This window comes from Nuphar pumila, chromosome 17 (assembly GCF_984573655.1).
Source record: "Nuphar pumila chromosome 17, dmNupPumi1.hap1.1, whole genome shotgun sequence".
NCBI lineage: Eukaryota > Viridiplantae > Streptophyta > Magnoliopsida > Nymphaeales > Nymphaeaceae > Nuphar > Nuphar pumila.
Window position 1 is genome coordinate 53,095,424 of NC_143265.1, and position 23,397 is coordinate 53,118,820.

Here is a 23,397-nt window from a genome sequence, read left to right on the forward strand (position 1 = left end):
GGTAAGGAATTTTTGGTAAGAAGACTTTGGTAAGGATTATGGAGGACTAATTGAGATTTTTGAGGGACTAGCATAAAACCGGAATTTTGAAGGACCAATTTGTGAAAATTGGAAAAATTTGAAGGACCAATGTAAACATTGGGATTTTGAAGGACCAATTTGGGATTTTGAAGGACCAATTCATAGAATTGGAATTTGGAAGGACCAATGAAAACATTGGAATTTGATGAAGGACCAATTGGAATTTGAAGGACCAGCGTGAAACTGGAATTTTGAAGGACCAATTTGTGAAAACTGGAAATTTTGAAGGACCAATGTAAAAATTGGGATTTTGAAGGACCAATTCATAAAATTGGAATTTGGAAGGACCAATGAAAACATTGGAATTTGATGAAGGACCAATTGGAATTTGAAGGACCAGCGTGAAACTGGAATTTTAGAAGGACCAATTTGTGAAAATTGGAATTTTGGAAGGACCAATGTAAACATTGGGATTTTGAAGGACCAATTCATAGAATTGGAATTTGGAAGGACCAATGAAAACATTGGAATTCGATGAAGGACCAATTGGAATTTGAAGGACCAGCGTGAAACTGGAATTTTGGAAGGACCAATTTGTGAAAATTGGAATTTTGGAAGGACCAATGTGAGAATTGGAATTTTGGAGGGACCAATGTGAGAATTGGGTTTTACGAAGGATTTTGTAATGAAGGACCAGTGCTAGACTGGATTTGGAAGGACCAATGTGAGAATTGGGTTTTTACGAAGGATTTTGTGATGAAGGACCAGTGCTAGACTGGATTTGGAAGGACCATTATAGAAGGTTGCGCTGCTTCTATGAATGGTTTCAGGATTATCCCTTATCCTGAACGGGAATGAAGGGATTTTAAAGAGAATAAAACTCAATTTGGATATTCAAGGAGAAGGAATATATAAAAGGGGAAAACCCGAGTCGGAACCCGGATTTTCAAGATAAAAGATGAAAGAGAAAATTGAGTTTTGAAAACTTAAATTTCTAAAGAAACAATTGTTTTCCAATGCGAGGATTGGATTCAAAAGGAAGTCCGGGTCGGAACTCGGAACTTCGAACGAAAAATAATAGAAGAAAAACCCGAGCTGGAACTCGATTTTCTAAAGAAATGATTGATTTTCCAATGCGAGGATTGGATTCAAAAGGAAGTTCGAGTCGGAACTCGAAACTTCGAATGAAAAATAATAGATGAAAAACCCGAGCTGGAACTCAGTTTTCTAAAGAAATGATTGATTTTCCAATGCGAGGATTGGATTCAAAAGAAAGTCCGAGTCGGAACTCGGAACTTCAAAAGAAAAGATAAAAGGAAGACCCGAGTCGGAACCCGAATCTTAAAAAGGAAAAGATAAAAAATAAAAGAAAACAATTGGTTCAATCAGAACCAAAGGGAAGCCCGAGTCGGAACTCAAAACCTCAAAAGGAAGATGAAAGGAAGACCCGAGTCGGAACCCGAATCTTTAAAATAAAAAGATAAAAGATAAAAAAAAACAATTGGTCCAATTAAAACCAAAGGAAAGCCCGAGTCGGAACTCGAAACCTCAAAAGAAAAGATAAAAGGAAGACCCGAGTCGGAACCCGAATCTTTAAAAGGAAAAGATAAAAGATAATTAAAAATTGATAAAAATGGAAGATGATTCAGGTTTATCCCTTAACCTGAAAGGGGAATGAATAAAAATTGACAAATTTGACAAAATTAACAAAAAGGTTGGTAAAGGATTGATAAAGAATGACAAAGAATCAATAAAATTGATAAAAGTTGATAAAGAATAAGAATTAATAAAGAATTGGTAAAAATCTGGCACAAATTGGTGAGAATTGAAGGAGAATCGATAATGCTTGAAAAGATGATAAAAGACTTCAGGACTATCCCTTACCCTGAAGGAAGAAGGACCTCGTAGGATGAGGTTCAGGTTTATCCCTTAACTTGAGGAGGAATTCAGGTTTATCCCTTAACCTGAGTGGGAAATTGAATAAAATTTATAAAAATAGGGAAGAATTTAAAGGAATTTATTTTGAACAAGAATTTTCACAGGTAGCATTGGTGCTCCTATGAGGGGTCTCAGGATTATCCCTTATCCTGAATGGGAAAAGAAGAAGGAAAAAAAAAGAATACCTCATGGGAAAGAGGCATCAGGTTTATCCCTTAACCTGAAAGGGTAATTTTTTGAAAATAAGGATTTGACAAGAAAAATTAACAAAATCAATGAAGGATCAAAAAAATTGATAAAGATGAATAAAATTGGTAAGACTGATAAAATTGACAAACAAATAATAAAAGAATTGATTGAGAAGAAAAAGAATTTTGTTTGATCCTGCCTGCATGTGGGATCTTTTAAGAAGTAGGAGAGGAATACAAGGAAATCATTTTTGAAAAGAGGATTAGCTGCGAGAGCTTGAGTTTTAAAGGGGATCATTCACGAGAGATCATCATGAAGGTTAATTTTTGAAGCAAACGATTTTAAAACCAATTTTTAGAAAATATGACCAACGCGAGGGTTGATCTTTGGATGTAATGATTCGAAACCAATTTTTAGAAAGATGATCAACACGAGGGTCAATATTTGAATCAATATGATCAACACAAGAGTCGATGTTTGAATGTAATGAAATCGATTTTTTGAAAATGAGATCAACACAGGGGTTGATCTTTGGAATGCAATGATTCGAAATCGATTTGTAGAAAGATATGATCAACACGAGGGTTGATCTTTTAAATGCAATGTTTTGAAACCAATCTTGGAAGATAAGACCAACACCAGAGTTGATCTCTGAACATAAATGATTTGAAACCCATTTTGGAAGATAAGACCAACACAAGGGTTGACCTTTTAATGCGATGGTTCGAAAACTTATTTTTGAAAACATGATCAACTCGGGGGTTGATGTTGACAAAGGCTGGACCAAAGAGTATTTGAACTCTTCAGTCATCATAATGAAGACTTTCGAAATTTCATGATTTTTGGAAAAACCCTCATAGGTAATATCATTTCTCTCATGAATGATGTCAGGATTTTGTCCCGCATTGCGAAAAAGGACAGGATTATAACGGAAAAAGAATATTTTGAAGTGTAAATGCAATTTTTAACAAAAGATATCCCAATATGGCGAAGGAAGTAAGAATTGAACACAAAGGTATGAAGGAAATTGATATTTCATTTATAAGTAACTACTGAAAACAAGGACTTGACTATTTACAAGCATGTGACCAAAAAGATCACAAAAGACTAGGGCTGACTTGCCCCTACAAGACGATGGGAAAAAGCAAAAGCAAGAAAGCAAGAAAACTTTGATATCATCAGTTCTTTGAGTGATCTGGGAAAGGCTTGGTTAGGACAGCGGGCTGCTCTTCTTCTTCGTCCTCTATCAGAAGATTTTTATCAATGCAGTCCTGGATGATGTTCTTTAGGACGAAGCAATGCTCGGTGTTGTGCCCCACTGCCCGGTGGAACTTGCAGAACTTGTCCTTCCATTTTCCCAGGGAGACCGGAGGATCAGCGACTCTCGGGAGTTTAATCATATCTTTGCTCAACATATACTCCAGAATTTGCTCAAGGGACTGTTCAAGAGCAGAGAATTGGCGGTCATAACCCCAACCTTCACGTTTTATCTTTTCCTTCTGCTTGGCCTGAACTGGCTTGTCATTCTGCTTGAAGGGTTCCTTTTGCTGACCCATCTGCTTGGTCTTGTTATCTTTGCTGCCACTGCCCCCAGAATTAGCCGAGAATGTATAATTCACCTTCTTTTTGAGGTCTTGGCCGCCCTTGACGAGAGTGATGCCCTCATAATTTCCATTGTCCATTCCCATTTCGAGCCACTCAGCTCGTTCGATAAGCTCTATGAATGATTTTGATGGGTAAGTGGAGATGAGGCTTCTAAGAGGCTGAGAAAAATTGTTCAGGATAACTTGGAGTGCGTGCTCCTCTGAAATGGGGGTTCTTATCTTGTTGCAGGTATCTCTCCACCTCCGAATGAAGTCTACGGCTTTTTCCTTATCTCCTTGTTTCAGGTTATACAGGTGATTGAGGGTTGGAAGTGCCTCAGTGTTGAACATGAATCTTTCCACGAACAGATTAACAACCTTGTCAAAATTTTGCAGCTCGACGGGGTTGATGTGCTTCGCATACCATTTAGCTGCTACGCCTTCTAGACTGCGAGGAAAGCACAAGAAGAGGGCTCGATTGTCTTCACTAAATCTGGCACATTCGGCGAAGAACATTGCGAGATGGGCCTTTGGGTTGCCGGACCCATCGAACTTGATAAATTTACGGGGGAGATGTTCCAAGCTGCTGTCCCCATCTAAACCAAGGTAGAAGTCCTGTCTGGTATATACCCTCTTTCCCTTATCTCGGATCTGTAGGTCTTTGACCATCTTTGTCAATATTTGAATTGAATCTTCTGCCGGAACTCCATCTTTAGGCTTGTTGACTGATTCAGGTTCCTCTGCCACCTTCTTGACTTGTCGCAGATGTTTCGGGACGAATACAAACTGTTCTTCCTCGGAATCCTCATCTCCTGACTCTGTACCTTCAGAGGTGCTGTCTTGCTGAACCTTCTTCTTGCCGATCCTGACATGCTTCTTCACTGGCTTCTTTTTGACCTTGTTTTTAGAGGATGTTTTCTTCGAACCTGCCCCAGCTTGTTCGGACATCATTTTTGCCATCATCTTTTGAAAGATTTTATACATCGCCGGGTCGACATTATCCTCATCTGAATCATGTTTTCAGGACAATCTGGAAGAGTTCATCTCTTCCACCTCGCTGTTATCGCGCTGCTGAGCTGCCCTTCTTTCTGCTCTCGTTTGAACCATGATTGGAACTGTTGGTGTTTTCTCTCTCTGGCGAATAAATGAAAGATTCAGATCAAAGAAATTTTGGAAGGAAAAGAAATAATGAAAGAGAATTTTAAAGAGATCTCTCGATAAAAGGATTTTATATGAAGAAGATGGAATATACGAGGAAGAGTATTTCTGAAGATGAAAAGACTTTGAATATTTTTGAAAATTGCAGGCAGGATCAGAAGAATTTAAATAAATCAGAAGAAGAAGAATACGCCTGGACTTCTAAGAGATAAGGGAAAGAATTTAAAAGAATGTCCAGGGTTTAAGAAATTTATGAAAGAATAAAGAAATAAGAAATATACCATCCTGGATTTTTGAGAAAATAAAAGAATTTTTATGAAATAAATATCCAGGGCTTTGAAAGAATCAATTTATACAAGCAATGATGCACAGAATAGCATTTCCTAGAAGCTGACTCTAAATGTAAATTTTGAAAAGGCTAGTAGGACCTTAATCCTAACTCTAAAGTTTAGATCATCTGATTCCAATCAAGGTATGCCGATATACCCAAGCCGAAGCTCAAAGTACGTGGCATAAGAATTATTTCTCCGGTTCTAAGGTAATGGCTTCCCAACATCCTTGAGCACCTACCGATATACCTCGGACTATGGCCCTTAGGTACGTGGTAGGGGGGCGCGAACCCAAATAAGTGGTCCAGTTGTGAGGCTCTTTCCTGAACTATGGTTCAGTGAGACAGCCCAGCAACGTGAAGACCGGGACAATATAGGTAGAGATGTTTTTCAAAATATGATCAACATGCAATAAAATCAGAAGGTTCTAATGCAAGTCCTAAAGAGATAGATTTAAATAAAGAGAAGCATACACTTGCATATATTGTTTTTGCATTCAATCCCTAAAATTGAGGAGAGTTGTATTTAAGGCCTAAATCTAATGTGAACATGAATATAATCTCCTCAATATGGTCCTACCAAACCATACTTAGATCCTATATGCAATGATGTCAGCTTAGGACAGAGTCTAGGCTCCTAAGGTTTGCATGGAAAATATAGCTGACATAGAAAGAATAAAGACTTAGATGATTTTAAAGAAAAGCAAAGGCATAGATTCAACCGGACGAAGACGAGTCCCATCACGGTCGCCAAAACTGTGATCATCGCAAAAATTTTCCTCTTTCAGGGTTTTTCTCTCTTCCTTCTATTTTCCTTTCCTAACCTCTATTTTCCTCCTTTTTGAAGGGAGAAGAATAAAAGCTAGAAAAGAAAGAGAGAAGAGAAAAGAAAGAAGGAGAGAGATAAGAGGAACTATTTTGCGGGTTTTCACTTGACCTTGATTTGAAAGAAATTTAGAAATTTAACTCGCCTCCATTTTTGAAAAATATTTGCGGGAAAAATGGAGAGCCGGGATTCGCTTGTCGGTACGAGGTTCGACCGTTCCTAGCGCCTTTACCAGGGGTAATCGAACCAAGGATCGAATCTATGCCTTTTGCTTTGCCTATTATCTAAGAATTTGTCCTAAAGATCTAAATGCACAGAGAGTCATGCTTGTGCAATGCAAAGATGTATGCTCTTTTGAAAGATGTTTTAAAAAATTTCCAAGTGTTCCGAGATGAACTTGATGAGGGAGTGAAGAAAGGTTTGAATCTAACTTAGAACTTTGAGATAGATCAGAGAAGTTCTAAGTCTTTGAAATAAATCAGGGTTAGAGGAATAAATGAGAAAGAATGACTTGAAGCTTTGAAATGAGAGGAAATGAAGTTTCAAAGTCAAAATGAACTTTGAATTTGAACCTGAATTTAGGAAAGGAAATGAATACTTGAGAATTGAATTTAGATTTTTGAAGTTTTGAAAATTTGGAATGGACTAAGAGAATCAAATGGTATTTGAGAATGGAAATGGATTTAAGAAATTCAGATTAGATCCGAAAATAGAATTGAAATCTAGAATTGGAATTGGGTTCCGGACCCTAAACAGAATGGGATCCGAGATTTAGAATCCAAGATGGACTTTGGGTTCTGGATCCTGAAATGGAGTGGATCTGAAATCTGAGATCCAAATGTAGAATTGGACTCTGGATCCTAAGATGGATTTTGGATCTGAAGTCTGAGATCCAATGTAAAATTGGATTCTGGATCCTAAAGAGGAATTGGATCTGAAGTCTAAGACCCAAAGTGAAATTGGAGTCTGGATCCTAAAGAGGAATTGGATCTGAAGTCTAAGATCCAAAGTGAAATTGGAGTCTCGATCCTAAAGAGGAATTGGATCTGAAGTCTAAGATCCAAAGGTAGAGTTGGATTCTGGATCCTAAGGGGGGAATTGGATCTGAAGTCTGAGATCCGATATGAATGTTGAATCCAGGATCCTAAAATGGATTTGAAATTGTTGAATTTAAGAACTTCCAAGTTTTGAATCGAACTTGGAAAATGAAATTTAAAATTTGAATCTTGAATATTCAAATGAATTTCAAAGTCAAATTAGACCTTGAATTTTTGAAGTTTGAATTTGAAATTTAGAAGATGAAGAGAATCTCAAAGTTAAATTGAACTTTGGATTTGGAGTATTTGAATGTAAATGAATTTGGAATTTCAAAGTCAAATTGAACTTTGAAATCTGATTTGGATTTTGAATATAAAATGAATTTGAAATCTCAAAGTTAGATTTGAACTTTGAGATTTAAAAAAATGAAATAGAATTTTGAAAATTGAAAGAATGAATTGGATTTGATAAGGATTGAAGATAGATTTGAAGAAAGTATTTACATTACTTGGAGTTTTTGAAGAGGAAATTTCAGAAATATGATGTAATTCTATCCTAAATGATGAATGAATTTAAATTTTTGAAATTGGATTTTGAAAAGCTATTTCATTCTTTAAATGAATTTAAAATAAGATTGAAGATATAATACATTCTTGACTATGGTCATTGAATGTATTATATAATAACCTATATTTAAATTCAGGTGAAGAATAAAATACATTTGGTGCTTTTATAGAATTTAAAATGAAATTAACTCTCAATATACCCTGACTATGGCCATTGGTATATATTTTAAATTAATTTTAAGTTAAATTCTAATAAAAGAAGAAGATATTTAAGGAAAATATGATGAATTTTGAAAACGGATCCAGTGTGGATCCAGTGTTATTTCGTAAAAGATAAAAATCCTAAGTTTTGTCCACACCCTGACTATGGCCATTGATGTGGATCATCAACTTAGGATTAATCACCTCTTACGAAAATGGTGCACATGCCATTCGTGTTTCACCATTGTGAGAATTTGAGAAATAAAGGAAAAGAATGTATGAAGATAAGCAAATTATGACTTTTACAATGCTCATTCACTCTATCTAAAACAGGAAATGTAAATCCTCACTTAGCATCTAGTTATTACCTCAATTGCAATTATAAGGCTTCTAATCTCAGAAGAAGGATAACCTCAAAGTTAATACCAAGCAGGATATGAACATGAAAAAAAAAGATGTCATTCCGAAAGATTGTAATGTGATGATATCAAAAAGCGAAAATATATGTGCAACGATCATACTAATAAGCAAATCTACACAGAGACATATATTTGATACATTATATTGAGGGAAACGAACATGTCATGCACTAAGCTAAAAGAAAAAAAAAACGTACATACTTAATGAGAAGCAACTCACAATTCATCAAAGAATTTCCGCCGCCTGTGAGCTGCTACCAATTATCAAGACCAATCATGAAGGTATTGTATATCGGCAAAAGATAGTGAACTAAAGAAGGTTTTTAGGTGCAAGTAAATGCTGCAGGGGATAGAAAATCTACATTATGACTGATATACAAGGTGGGCATAAACATGGTCCATAATGAGAGCATGCAGTGAGGTGGTGACCGAGATTATGCTAATGACAATGCAGGAGGACTTAGAGGCTAAGGGATAAGGGTCTAAAATCTGGGATACCACAAAGAGCACTAAGGCGAGCTTCTGATGACTAGTAACAAAGCCTATTAAATGTTGCTGCAAATTGATTTCTGCCAACAGAACTGCCCCCCGATGAGTGACCTTAGGGGTTGTAGCAGCATCATCAAGGTAAATGACACCGGCCTGGTGATGACAAACTACGGGATTCAATACCTAATGAGTTGTGATGATCCAGTCAGTTTGTGTGTGGCTACAACATAGTTATAGGGAACGAATGATGGGTTGATCTGTCTCTTCAGAGACAACCTAGTAGCATGCCAGATGACAACGACCAGATCAAACTCTCTGATGGCTATGAATAAGGCGGGTGACTGATACAGAGCTGATACACACACTGACTCATATGGCTGACACAATGACACAGACTATTACATTGTCTAACACACTATATCCTCCACACCATGTCAGTTGACTTAGATCTACTAACATACACTTACTGCTGATCACTAAGATGCTAACAGAGAACCTTCAATCATAACAATCATCTCCATACCTGCATCTACTATTCAATAGCTATGGCCCAAGTTCAAAGGAGAGAAGTTGTCAACTGTGATAGGGGGAACAATCTGTCATGAGATTGAGGTTCCTTAACAATACAATGTCATTCTTTTCCAATATAAGAAGGCCACAAAACATATCGTTTCATCTCATGTCTTCAGAGGTCTAGCTTTGGATAATTATTCATAAACATGCCAAAATTTAATAAACGTAACAAAATATGCAACATGCAATGTCTTAGCACATTTAAACTATATTTAGACATTTCTTCTTTTGTTTAAACAATTGCTGGGGCATTAGGCATTTTGACAAAGATATGCTTTGCCACTTAGTGCTTTAAAGAGATGGGCTGAAAGCTAGGAACTTGCAAAACAGTGGAATTCAGGATAAGTTAAGGGCAATAAATCAATACTTTCACACAATGAAAATGTTATAAAATGCTACACAAGGTATGTTAAATAGGAAAAGACAAGCAATTGAGCATAGCTCATTATAGGATAGAAATATATACTGATATAGGCCATTCAGAATAATAAAATAATGAGAAAATCACATAGATACAACATATCACAACCTTGACAAATGTAAAGAGAAGACACAGAGATAGTAAAAATATCCTGTAGTGGTGAGATGGATCAACAGAAGCCAAGAGTACTTACCTTTTGAGTTGGTATTGTTTCCTTGGCGATCAATGGACTTGGTTTCAGTTCTGAAGATGAAATCTCTCACTCCGTATCTGTAGCTGCAGGGATTTTGAAGGAAGGAGGGGAGAAACGGCACTCGGCTGTAGCTGATGCTTCCTTGCAGGAACTCTCTTATTCCTTCCGAAGGTTCTTTGCTGGCACATTCATTTCTTCCTCTTTTAATTAGACGATAATTTCAATGGCTGTCATACAATGCAAGTTCAATTTGAACTTCACTCATCCTCTTTCAGCAAGCTGGAGCGAATCAGTCATGTAGGTGCTCCTTCATGCTTATATCTCATGAGTATCAACATAAAGAATATCAATCTTATCAAATTTCTTTGAAATGAACTGATTGTTCGGTCAATTTCAAACTGGAAACTTTTGAGCAACATATGGATTGGTAAGTCGAATTCTGACCTTAAGCTAAAAATAAAACAGTGAGTGGACCTATGAAATAATGAATGACTTGATGAATCAAATAAGGGTGCCAAGTAAACCTACGACATTCCTGCAAAAATGAAAAGGGGAAAGGGTGACTAACCGTGGATGCGCAAATGGTTAATATGCTGGCATGTTATAACCTCCTGCAACATACAAAGGTAAACAAAAATTATGATGGGAAATTGTAGCAAGTAGCCTGACAGCAACAAAACCCTTGTTTAAATAAGATGAGAAGCAGCACTGGGCGTTGCTTCTGATTGAACCAAAGCCTTCATTGATATTGGATCGCAGGATTGCTTCATGCTAGATTTTAATTTCTCAAAACATGGGGATGACTTGATCTTCTCTAATGATTAAGATAAAGACCAGAGCTAAAAATAAAATTCCTGTTTTAATCTTGGATGATTGCAGCCCCTGGGATCGGCATCTGGATCTTAAAACAACCGGATCTCCTGAATTCTTGGCAGACTGGTTTCGTGTCCAACTTGGCAAACGATCTTGGCTTTTTATCCAGATCTCATGGAGAGCTCAATATTTGATCTGTAATAGATTAACAGAGGGATTTCTGGAGGAGCTATGTTCGATTTATGGTGACGAATTGAAAACACCCAGAGTCGTCTGAATGAAGATTTTAACAGAAATGGCATTTGGGACTTCATCCAAACAATACATTGCATCCCTTGTCGCCGTACTTATTACTATCCTCCATCTTGCGAATACCGGATGATGAACATGCGGATGAAGACTAATAATTCAAATTTAACAAAGAAATAGGGAAATTAGGATGACAACTATCCAACGAATAAAAAACCTGAGTGATCAGATGTTTAAAGAGATTATAAACAATATGGGAGGCATAATATATACAGATGAGATGGAAGATCAACAAATGTCATAGATAAAGCACATTGAGACTATTCTACCCTGCCAGTCTTCAGAATTATGACTTGATGTAATGATTTTCTGTAACCAAGCATGCAGATGAGAAGCTAATGATAAACAACTAGCGTTAAATATTGCATGGTAGGAAAACAAAAAAGGGGAAAAACTTGAATCGATGCAATCTTGTCATGATAAAAAAAAAAAAATAATAATAAGTATATGAACAAATTACTAAAACCTAAGGGAATGCTTAAAATAGGGATGGCTTTATCCATGAACCAATGGCCGACCTCATCCTACAATTAGCATGATAATTGGTTTTCAAAATGAAACAAGGAGCTGGGTAGCAATCGAATCCTTGATGAATAGGCTTAACTTAATACCCAGTGGGATATCTCATGACAGAGGATCCTGAGATTTACTGCAGATCATATAATGATCTCATAGTGGAACAATCGTTGATTCATGCCTCCACTGTGGAATCACCAGAGATGCCTACCCTAGTTGAAATAATAATGAGATGCTTTCGGTGGATTCCTTGCGTGATCCGTCAAGGTAATGATAACACTCATCGAGTGGAAAAAGCTTCAAACGTCTGATTCCCACGCATCCAGCAACCTTTAACTAGATCAAAATGTCAACAAACCTCCGATCGATCTGATCTCAATCCTCGACCGAATCAGAGACCAATAGATCAAATACTTGATTCTAATGCTTTTACCAATTGGATTGAAACAAACGGAAGGGGGCCATATGGGTTTTGCAAATCAAACACTCAATCGAGGGCTGAAGATAAAACAAAATCCGCCAAACTTGAAACAGAAACTGGTGAAAATAATTGGAAACAAAAATCAACAAAAGAAGGAAACACGATCAGATGATGGTTAGAAAACCCACCAAATTCAAACAGAAGCCAATGAAAATGAAAAATCGTAAAATAACAGAAGAGAAAAACGACGTTAGAAAGTAAAAGGTTGAATCTAGTATGCGATGGATAAACCGAGGGAATTTGACGATAAATGGAAAGAAAGAAAGAAGCAAATAAAATAAAACCGAGGAACTGTAGGAACATGAATGCTCCGTTTGATATTGCATAAAACTGTGGATCGGTGCCTGCTATATGCAGTCCGATATCACAGTGGTGCTTTGATGGGGCCAACGAGAATTAATCTAATCCAAAAAAGAAAAAAAAAATGAGACAAAGGGAAGATGAAAAACGAAATGAAGGGGAAAACAATGGACGACAAATATTATTGCTAAACAAGATTGGAATGAAGAGAAATAAATAGGGGAAAGAGTTTATGCTTACCGTGACTTCGCAGGCTATCTTGAAGGAGGAAGGAGAGGATGATCGTGCAGGAGATTTGCGGAGGTGATAACGGATCTTCTCCTTCAGCCGATTAGGGGAAGACCAAAAGGAAAAGACGGAAAATAAAGAAGAAACAAAAATAAAAGAAGATACAAAAAAAAAAAAATGGGGAAAGAAAGAATCGATATACACAGAAGGTGAAGGGGTGAAGATGGATGAGGAAAAGAGGCCTTTCGTGCCCCTTTTTAAAGAGGAAAAAGAGGTCTCCAGAAGAGGAGGCCGTTAGGCATCGATGGTGGAGGAGGAAGATGGGTTCAGAGAGATGGGCGGCCACGGAGAGGGTGCGCGATGGAGGGAATGAGAGAGCTTGGTGGGGAAGCTTCTGGAGGGTTTTTGAGAATGGAGGCCGAGAGTGCGCGAGAAAGGGAGAGGGTGTTTCGCAGAAAGAGGCGGGCTTAGGGTTTTCTCTCCTTTTTTCTCTTTTTCAGGGACACCCTTCAATTCGAGTATTTCCAAAATGAGGCTTCTTTCAAAACGGATTTTAAAAAAAAGGTGGTTTTTAAGAACTTTTGTACTTTCTTTTTTTGATTTTCCTATCCTCTTGAGATTTTGATTTTTTTTGCTCTTTTCTTGAATTTTTTTTTTAAATTTTTTGTATAAAACTCTAGAACTAAGGAAAATGAGAGATTTTTGAACTTTTTTTTGAGAAATATTTACGAAAGGAAGCGTTCTCTGAGAATTCGGGTTTTTATTTTTGAAATTTTCCTCAAGAAGGGGTTTAGATCCGATTCGGATCAAAACTGGGTCATAGATAAGATTTTGAGTCCGAATTCTAACGAATTGAAGGAATGATTGGAATTTTTGGTTAAAAATTGACCCGATTACTTAGAAGACGGAGGTCAGGGGTAAAGAAGGAATTTTTGGGTTTGGGGAAAATTTGGGGTGTTCACAGTCACGCAAAAATTTTGATCTACTTCTCTGTCTTCCTTCCATCATTGCTCTAACTTCTTCAATTGAAACTCTCTTCGAAGCCGCGATAATAATACTTATGCTCTCATTCAAATCCTCCACAATATCATACCACCCTTCAGTCTCCTTCTCTTTTTCATTGACGTTCCTTACTAACCATCCTATCTTCAAAAAACACCCTTTGTAATCTCTTATAGCGAACCCAATTTTGAGGGCATCAGTTTCAATACTAGCAATTGAAACCTTAATTCATCCCTCACCCGGAGGTTCCCATCTTCCTGCATACAACCATCCATGAGATATGTTGTGATCCACTCCTTCCAAGATTGCAAGAACCTTTTCTCGAATTAAATTTAGGATACGAGAAACAATTTTTCCTTCATCAACTTTTGCTTCCTCAAAGATGAATTTATTCCTTACTTCTCATATTCTCTTCACCACCAGCTGAAAAGATACAAGCCATGCTGATCTAATGGCTCTGTTCTCCCATTTTACTTCTCCCCATCTCTTTAGAGCCTCGCTAACACTCCCTGAATCTTGTGATAGGCAACGAAATAATGTGTGACCTGCTCCTACACCCTTCTGAACATATTGCACCCAACAAATACATGATCAACATCCTCCTCCGTGCTTTTGCAAAGAATACAGATGCTAGCTAAATGGACTCTAAGGTTCAACTGAGAACCTAAGAGTTAATACTCATTCTCTCTTCTTCAATTACCTATAGTTTTCTGCTGAGTCTCTCCATGACCAACAAAAAATGATACGGCGATAGCGGGTCCCCTTGTCTAATTCCATGGCTACTCAAAAAATAATCTCCAGGTTGGCCATTTATCATAATCGAGAACTTAAGAGTAGTTACACAAATCATGATCCTCTGAATCCACTCATTAAAAACCAAAAAAGAGTAAGGTATTCTCTAAAAAACTTCAACATACCCTATCATAAGCCTTTATCAGGTCCATTTTGAAAATGAAGTTTGGATCCTTATTGAACCTTAATGAATTCACCATCTCATGAGCTATCAATATGCTCTCTTGAATACTTCTGCCATTTAAGAATGCCTTCTGATTCTCCGAAATTATACGTTGGGGAATACTTCTCATTCGTAGAACCATTATTTTCGATATGATCTTGCACAAAGAATTGCATAAACTAATGGGTCTATATTGAGAGACTTTCTTTACCACTGCAGCCTTGGGAATCAAAACAATATTCTCTACATTTATCCTTCTCAACATTTTTCATGAATGGAAATAATTTATGACTGCTGCGAAAATATTATTACCAATAATTTCCCAATAATGCTGGAAAAAGAAACCTGGAATTTCATCTGGGCTTGGCAAAATTTCTCCTTTCATATAAAAAACTGCCTCTCTTATTTCTTCTTTGGTGACATCTATCATAAGATCCTCATTCTCTTCAAGAGACACTTGCAGATTGGCTTTCCCCTCCAAATCTTCTACATCCACCTCCTCTCTTGAAAAAGGTTCATAAAAAAATCTTTGGCAAGACGACCAATGTCTCCTTGCTCAAACCATTTATTTTCTGTATCATCTTTAATTATCTCAATGGAATTTTTTAGCACATTTCTCTTGAACCGGCTGTGAAAATATGTTGTGTTTTGGTCTCCTTTTAGCAAAGTGCTTCTTGCTTTCTGCCTCCAAAAGCTCTCCTCAATAGACAAAAATTCATGCAGATAATTTTTTAGTTTAAGACCCTATTCTATCATCAAGATTTGTCCATTATCCACCTTTCTTTGGACTTCCTCCAAATTAAATCTCACTTCACAGATTTTTTCCTGAATCAAACAAAAATCAGATTTATTCCAAATTTTCAGCCTATTCTTGATCACATCAAGTTTAGTTACAATTTTAAACATATCACACCCTCTAGCCTCCATCTTCCATACATCTTCTACGATCTGGTTACACCCCAGATTTTCCAACCACATCTTGAAAATTTTAAATGGAACCATCACCTTACCTAAGACTTGGCCAATTCTTATCACTATTGCATTATGATCAGACACGCTTTTCGGGAAGCACCTCCACACACGTTCTTGGATATTTGTTCAACCAACCTGCATTAACAAACACACGATCAATTTTGCTAGCTTTGAATCTGCCACCCACCTGGTTGTTATGCCACATAAATATTGTTAGACCTAATCCAATTTCAAATAAACAACAATCTAACATGCCATTGAAGTCTTTTGATGCGATGTTATAGCTGCCCTCTCCCACTCTTTCTTGTAAATTCCTGACAACATTCCAATCTCCCAACAACATCTATGACTGATCATCAAAATTGTGGAGTTTAAGAGTTTCCTAAAGTTCCTGCCGTTTCACATAATAGTTATGACCACATATACCAGACACAAAAAATTCTCTTCTCCTTTAACAACCTTAATAGTAAAATATTGACCTTTAACACAAACAACCACAATAGATATAGATCTAGGATCCCATGACATCAATATACAGACTTCAAAATTACCCATGATCTCACAATTTATGACTGCTACGCAAATATCATTACCAATAATCTCCCAATAATGCTGGAAAAAGAAACCTGAAATTTCATCTGGTATTGGCAAAATTTCATCTTATAATTAGACAATGCCGCAAAATGGATAGACATATGATAGATTCTAGAATTAAGTTGTGGGCACTGAAAGGAGCTAAACAAGGAATGTTTGTAGAGCAGGTAGTTAAGGAAGTTGATTGGTGTCTCGAGGAGGATTCAGAATCAATGTGGAATAAGATAGTGGGTGACATAAGAAAGGTGGCTAAGGAGGTATTAGGTGAGTCTAAATGTGGTGCACCGCTAGGTAATGATACATCATGGTGGAACGAGGATGTCAAATTAGCTATTAAGGTTAAAAGAGAGTGTTATAAAAATCTAAGTAAAAGTCGTGATAATGAGAATTTGGAGAAGTATATGATAGCAAAGAAGGAAGCTAAAAAAATAGTTCGAAACGCGAGGGATAAGGTATATAAGGAGGTTTATGATAAGTTGGATACCAAAGAGGGCGAGAAGGATATGTATAGGCTTGCAAAGATGAGAGATAGGAAATCGAGAGATCTGAGTATGGTTAGATGCATCAAAGATGAAACACAAAGGGTTTTAGTCAAAGATGCGGAGATTAAGGAGAGATGGAAAGATTATTTTGATAAGCTATTTAATGAAAGTCATGCTCAGGATCTTGGAGACTTCTCCATTCCTTTTCATGAGATAAATCGTGACTTCATGCGCAAGATTCAAAAGGAAGAAATTGCAGAGGCTTTGAAGAAAATGAAATCAAGAAGGGCAGTTGGCCCAGATGGTATACCTATCGAGGCTTGGAAATGCTTGGGAGAGAAAGGTTTAGAATGATTGATAAATCTTTTTAACAAGATTTGGCAGACAAATAAGATGCCTAATGAGTGGAGGAAGAGTACTTTGGTGCCTTTATATAAGAATAAGAGTGATATACAAGATTGCACAAACTATCGTGGTATAAAACCCATGAGTCATACTATGAAACTTTGGGAGAGAGTGATTGAGTATAGGTTGAGGAAGGTTGTCATGATATCGGAGAATCAATTTGGTTTTATGCCTGAAAGATCAACTATGGAAGCTATACATCTTCTTAGACAACTTATTGAGAGATATAGAGAAAGGAACAAATATTTGCATATGGTTTTTATTGATTTGGAGAAGGCATATGATAAAGTACCTAGGAACGTTCTCTGATGGACAATGATAAAGAAAGGTGTTTCTCACATGTACATTAGTATAATTAAAGATATGTATGAAGTAGTAACCAACCACACTTGTGGAGGGGTAACAACAAATTTTCCTATAACGGTTGGGTTACATTAAGGATCTGCTTTAAGCTCTTTCCTATTTGCTATAGTGATGGATGAGCTTACGAGATCAATTCAAGAAAATGTGCCATGGTGTATGTTGTTTGCTGATGATATTGCTTTGATTGATGAGTCTAGAGCTGAGGTTAATGCCAAGTTAGAATTATGGGGAAAGACATTGGAAGCAAGAGGTTTTAAGTTGAGTAAGAGTAAGATAGAATATATGGAATGTCGGTTTAGTAAGCAACGAAGTAGTAATGGGAGTGTAGTGAAGCTTGGTGAGTAAGAAATACTGGTGGATGATTGTTTCAAATATTTGGGATCTATCATTCAAAAGTATGGAGAAATTGATGAGGATGTAAATCATAGGATAAAGGTTGGGTGGATGAAATGGAAAAGTGCAACTGGAGTGTTGTGCGATCGTAGAATGCCATTGCAGTTGAAAGGAAAGTTTTATAAGATGACTAATAGGCTCGCTTTACTATATGGTACAGAATGTTGGGCGGCCAAGAGACATCATATTCAAAAAATGAGTGTAGCTGAGATGTGTATGCTTAGATGGATGTGTGGAAATACAATAAAAGATAAAATTCAGAACGAGGTGATACGTAAGAAGGTAGGAGTTGCACCCATTGAAAATAAGATGAGAGAGAATCGTTCACGGTGGTTTGGACATATTCGGCGAAGGCCTAATGATGCTCCAGTTAGAAGGATGGAGAAATGGGAAAATATATTAGTTAAAAGAGGTCAGGGTAGGCCTAGGAAGACTTGGATGGAAATGATAGGAAAGGATATGAATGCTTTGAACCTCACTGAGGACATGGCATTGGATAGAAATGATTGGAGGAGAAGGATTCATGTGGAAGACCCATAATGATTTTCTTTTTTGGTTCATATCGCCGACCCCAATTGTTTTGGGATGAAGGCGTAGTAGTTGTTGTTGTTGTTGTTGTTGTTGTATTGGCAAAATTTCTCCTTTCATATAAAAAACTGCCTCTCTTATTTCTTCTTTGATGACATCTTTCATAAGATCCTCATTCTCTTCAAGAGATACCTGCAAATTGGCTTTCCCCTCCAAATCTTCTACATCCACCTCCTCTCTTGAAAAAAAGTTCACAATTTTTTTTTGGCAAGACGACCAATGTCTTCTTGCTCAAACCATTTATTTTCTGCATCATCTTTAATTATCTCAATGGAACTTTTGAGAACATTTCTCGATCCCCAGCCATCCTTTCAATAAAATCTTCATTTTGTCTTTTCTCTTCTAGACCTTTATTTTTCAATAAAAACGTGTGTCCAGACTCTAAAATGAATGTTTCCTAGGAGGGGAGAAAAAAAAAAACAAAAGCCCTTTTTGAAAGGTTTAGTTCTGTGATCGGGCAGAACACATACAATGTGTTTGGTAAGATCCAAAGGGTCTGATTAGTATTTGGAGTGGAGCATGGTTCATGAAATTTCATACAATACCTTGGTCGGACCCCAGTTTCAATTAAGACCCATGATTTTTTAATATAAAAAATAAAATATATTATTTTACTGGATATGGACCAGGTCTGATTCATGTAATCCTTTTAGGATCCAGGTATGGTTTATCTTATGATTGAACCAGACCTGGGTCTGGACCAATACCCACACCTCAAACTTAGATCTAGTTATAGGCTCGCCTGAATCAGAACCAGATCTGACCTCTTGACACTCTTAATGGCATCCAGTGGTTAGGGCCGAACACAAACAACCCCATCAATGGATCCGTTCACCTTTCTTTGCCAGTATTTTGGTGGAGTGGATCTAGTGATCAAGCTTGAGTACTTTTGATGCAGGACTGAAACAATATAAATCTGGGTACAATGTCCACTTATGTATACGTATGGTGTTTTTTAGATTTTTGTTAATTTTTGGATTTTTGTTAATATTTGGATCTACCTTAGGTCCATATCAGATTAGAGTTTTGCTTTTTTTTCTTATAAATATTCTTTCTAACGGCTTTTATTTTCAGATATAGAATGAATTTTGAGTATTTCCCTTCGACTTTCTGTTTTATTTTCTATTGATTCCTAGTTTAGCATAGATTTAGGAAGCATAGATGTAGAACATAGCATAGATTCTTGTGAATCGGTCAATTTTGTAAAGTACACGGGCCACACAAAAGACAAACTCAATGTGCATATGGTGATTTTTTGTGTTTTGTGTTTTACGTAAAAAATTGCTGCTCGCTTGGCAATTTTTTGTGATTGTGTGTGTTAGCGATTTTCTATGTTTTATATGGGTCGAGTACTTTGTAAAGTACTTGGCCGATCACCCAACCGTGCCTCATATTTTTGCGGATCACTAGTTTGAAACTTGTTTTTTGAACCAGTGGCGAGAGATACCCCTTTACAAAGTAGTGATTCTTTAATGCCCCAAAAATTTAGAGACTATGAATTTCAATAAAAATTTTTGCTTTTTGAAACATAGTGGAAGACATAAACCAACACTGAATCTTGGAAATGGTCACAGGTAAAAGAAATATCACAATAATTATTTAAAAAACATTTCATTCAATTAAATAAATATCAGAGTATATACAAGCCAAAATTGTAAAAACTCAGACATAGTTCAAATTAACCTAATCTACAACAAAATCTCACTTGAGTGCTCGTATACTGTAGCATTCGCATGTTCATCCCTATGAACCTATTTTTTTTTAATAAAAACAAGTGAGACAACTTGATGTCATTGTATGTACTAGTAGACCTCTCTTGAGTCTCTAGTGCGCACAAAATTATTTACATAAAATATATCATCATACTCATATGTGATATTTCAAAATACATCCAAAAGACATGTTTCAAGCATTTTTCTACAATCACAATACATATTCATAAGGCAATTTCTTTAAATGAGTCAAATCAAATTGTATTAAATAATCATAAAGAATTGTTTGCATCTCACAATCCTTTATGAATTATGTATATAATCAAAAATAGTTTAATCTAAATAATCATAAAAAACTACTTGCATCTCACATTTCTCGTATAAATATAAAAAACAATTTATAAAATTAATAAAATAGATAATTATATATTTACATGCTTATCCTGTATGCATGAACCATATTATTATCTTTCAAATTAGATTGCTTTTGTATTAAATGTCATGCTAGCAAACAATCTACAAAATTTAATTGACTATCCCAATTCAACATCCTGACACACCACTCGCTCAGTCCATTGTAAGTACACATATATACTTTCACGAAGTGTTCATTAACAACTTTTTATTTCATATTTTAACCCTAGCAATAGAGAGGCTGACAACAAAGTAAAGGAACCTTCGTCAACACTTCTCGCGACTAGCTATGATCACAGTCAAATGCTATACATGTACATGGTTGGACTACCAACATCTTTCAGCTGAGTCTGTCCCTCTTAACATTAGTCGTAGATCAGGGACATGATCACTCATGATTTAGATTTCTTGATCTTGGGTTTTCACCGTCACAACCCTTCACAAGGATTCCATGGGGACGGGTGCAAAATGTTGGTACTACTTAAATGATTCACTAGTTGTCAAGTTTCTACCATCAAATTAGCTCCACAAATAATAATGCAACTTCTTTTATCTTTTTGAGATAATCTTTTCAATGCATGATATTAAAAATAAATGCAGCATGCTCAAAATTTACAATAGTTGCACTTTTAGGTCAATATCCATAAAACATTTCATGCAGTCAAAATGCATCAATATGCAATTACAAAATTTATCATAATTATAATTAAATATAGATAACAAGAATCATCATCATGAAACATGTATTCAATCATAAATAGATCTTAGGACAATTCCAAAATCCCTAGTTAACACTCATGGCTCAACCACAATCTTGTATGTAATTTTTAGTATACGTATAACTTACAACTTTCATAAATAATTCAATCAGATTTAGGGTTTTGAACCCATAATCCCTACAAATAAAAGTATTGAGTATTTTTTATTAATTTAAGAAAAATAGTGTCACCTCAGAGCCTTATGATAATAATTTAAATTTCTTAAAATAACAATAATTCTTTTTTGAGTATTTTAAATTCAAATTAAACAAATTTGTTCATTCGGTATTATTTTACCCTATAACAGATTATAGTATAAAAATTCTGACAGTATCTGCATTATTTTAGTATGAAAAATCCAAAAATTGTTTTGGAAAATTTAAGGCCTATGGTGTTGTGGTTGCATTGTGCGAAGCATCTTGAATGCGCATCAAGAATTAACCTACGCAAAGGGAGGATGTGTGCATGACCAAGTTGCAGGAGAGCTTAGATTTGCTTATCATGTTTTGAATTGGACAATAGTACTGCCAGCGACACTCTAAAAGTTGAATTTGTTTGGGTAAACTTCACCCAAACAAATTGAAACCGTAGGAATGTAGAGGTTAGGGTTATAAGTCTTTCTATCATAACAGATCAGAGAAATAGCAGGGCTTGGGTAGTTTTCTAGAGAGAGAACCTAGTTTTTAGAGAGAGAAAGAGGAAAATTAAGGGAGAGAGAGAGAGAGAGAGAGAGAGAGAGAGAGAGAGAGAGCATACTTTTTTTAGAAGAGAGAGCCCAGGGGCTATTTATGGCCCACGAAGAAAGAGAGCCCCCTGCTAGGTGTCCTATTTTGATTGGCCTTCCTCAAAACTATGTTCTAGGCCCATGGTTTTGCAAAACTACTTTTGAAAACCATTGGCCTTCTATAGTTTTACAAAAAAGGTGGAAACTTTGATTATTTTATTATTATTATTTTTTATTTATTTTATAATTTCTATAAATCTCTTTTATTTTTACCAAAATAGCCTTGGTCTGATTCTATATAACCAAGTTGCCACTTGGGTTATGAAAATTACCTTTTCACCCCTTTGTGGTTTGGGCATTTACCTGAATATGCCCTTGTGGAGGTAAATTATCATTTTATCCTTGTATAATTTAACTATTTCACTAAAAATACCCTTGAGTAATAAAATTACCATTTTACCCTTAGATAATTTTATTATTTCCCAAAATATACACCTGAGTTATCAAATTATGGTTTTGTCACTAAATAATTTAAATATTTCCCAACATATATTCCTGTTTAGATCTAGATTAATATCTGGATCTGTTAAAAATATTTATTTGGATATTGTCCATATATGTATAAAAAATCTAGTTACTATGGATCTAGATTAGTATCCAAAACAAACAAAGGATTCAAATCCTTATCTCACTTTGATCGAGCTTCTGGACCTCAAATCTCATTTAGATTCGACTCAGATTTGATGGGGTTCAAGCTTAGTTTAAAAATTACAAATTAGAATAAAAAAATTTATTAAACCTTTAAAAAATTGGGTATTACAGTCCTACCCCCTAAAAAAATTTCGTCTTCAAATTTAATCGAATGTATGGGGATATTTTTCTCGCATCTCTATTTTGGGTTCCTAGGTATACTTTTCGATGTCGTGGTGCCGCCATCATATTTTGACTAATGCGATTGTTTTATTCTCAATATCGTTTCACTATGATCTATAAATTTCACTAGTTCTTTAATTGTCAAGTCCTTATACACCTCTAGATCTTCATATTGAATTACATAAGAGGGGTCTTTGATATACTTTCTGAGAATCAATACATGAAATACATTATATATTTGTGCGAACTATGGTGGTACAACTATTCATTATGCCATTGTTTTAACTCTTTCAAGTATTTTGAAGGGACCAATATATCTGAGACTAAGCTTGCCTTTCTTACTAAACCTAAAAATACTTTGGGTTTGTGTTATTTTAATAAAAATGTGGTCTCCAACGTTAAATTCTAGCTCATGGCGCCTTTGATTTGCATAGTTTTCCTGTCTACTTTGAATTATAAGTAGACATTGTCGAATCATCTGTACCTAATCTAAAAGGTGTTGGATGGCAATAGAGGATTCAAGAGTTCTATCTCCAACATCATTTTAATATATTGGCAATCAACAAGGCCTA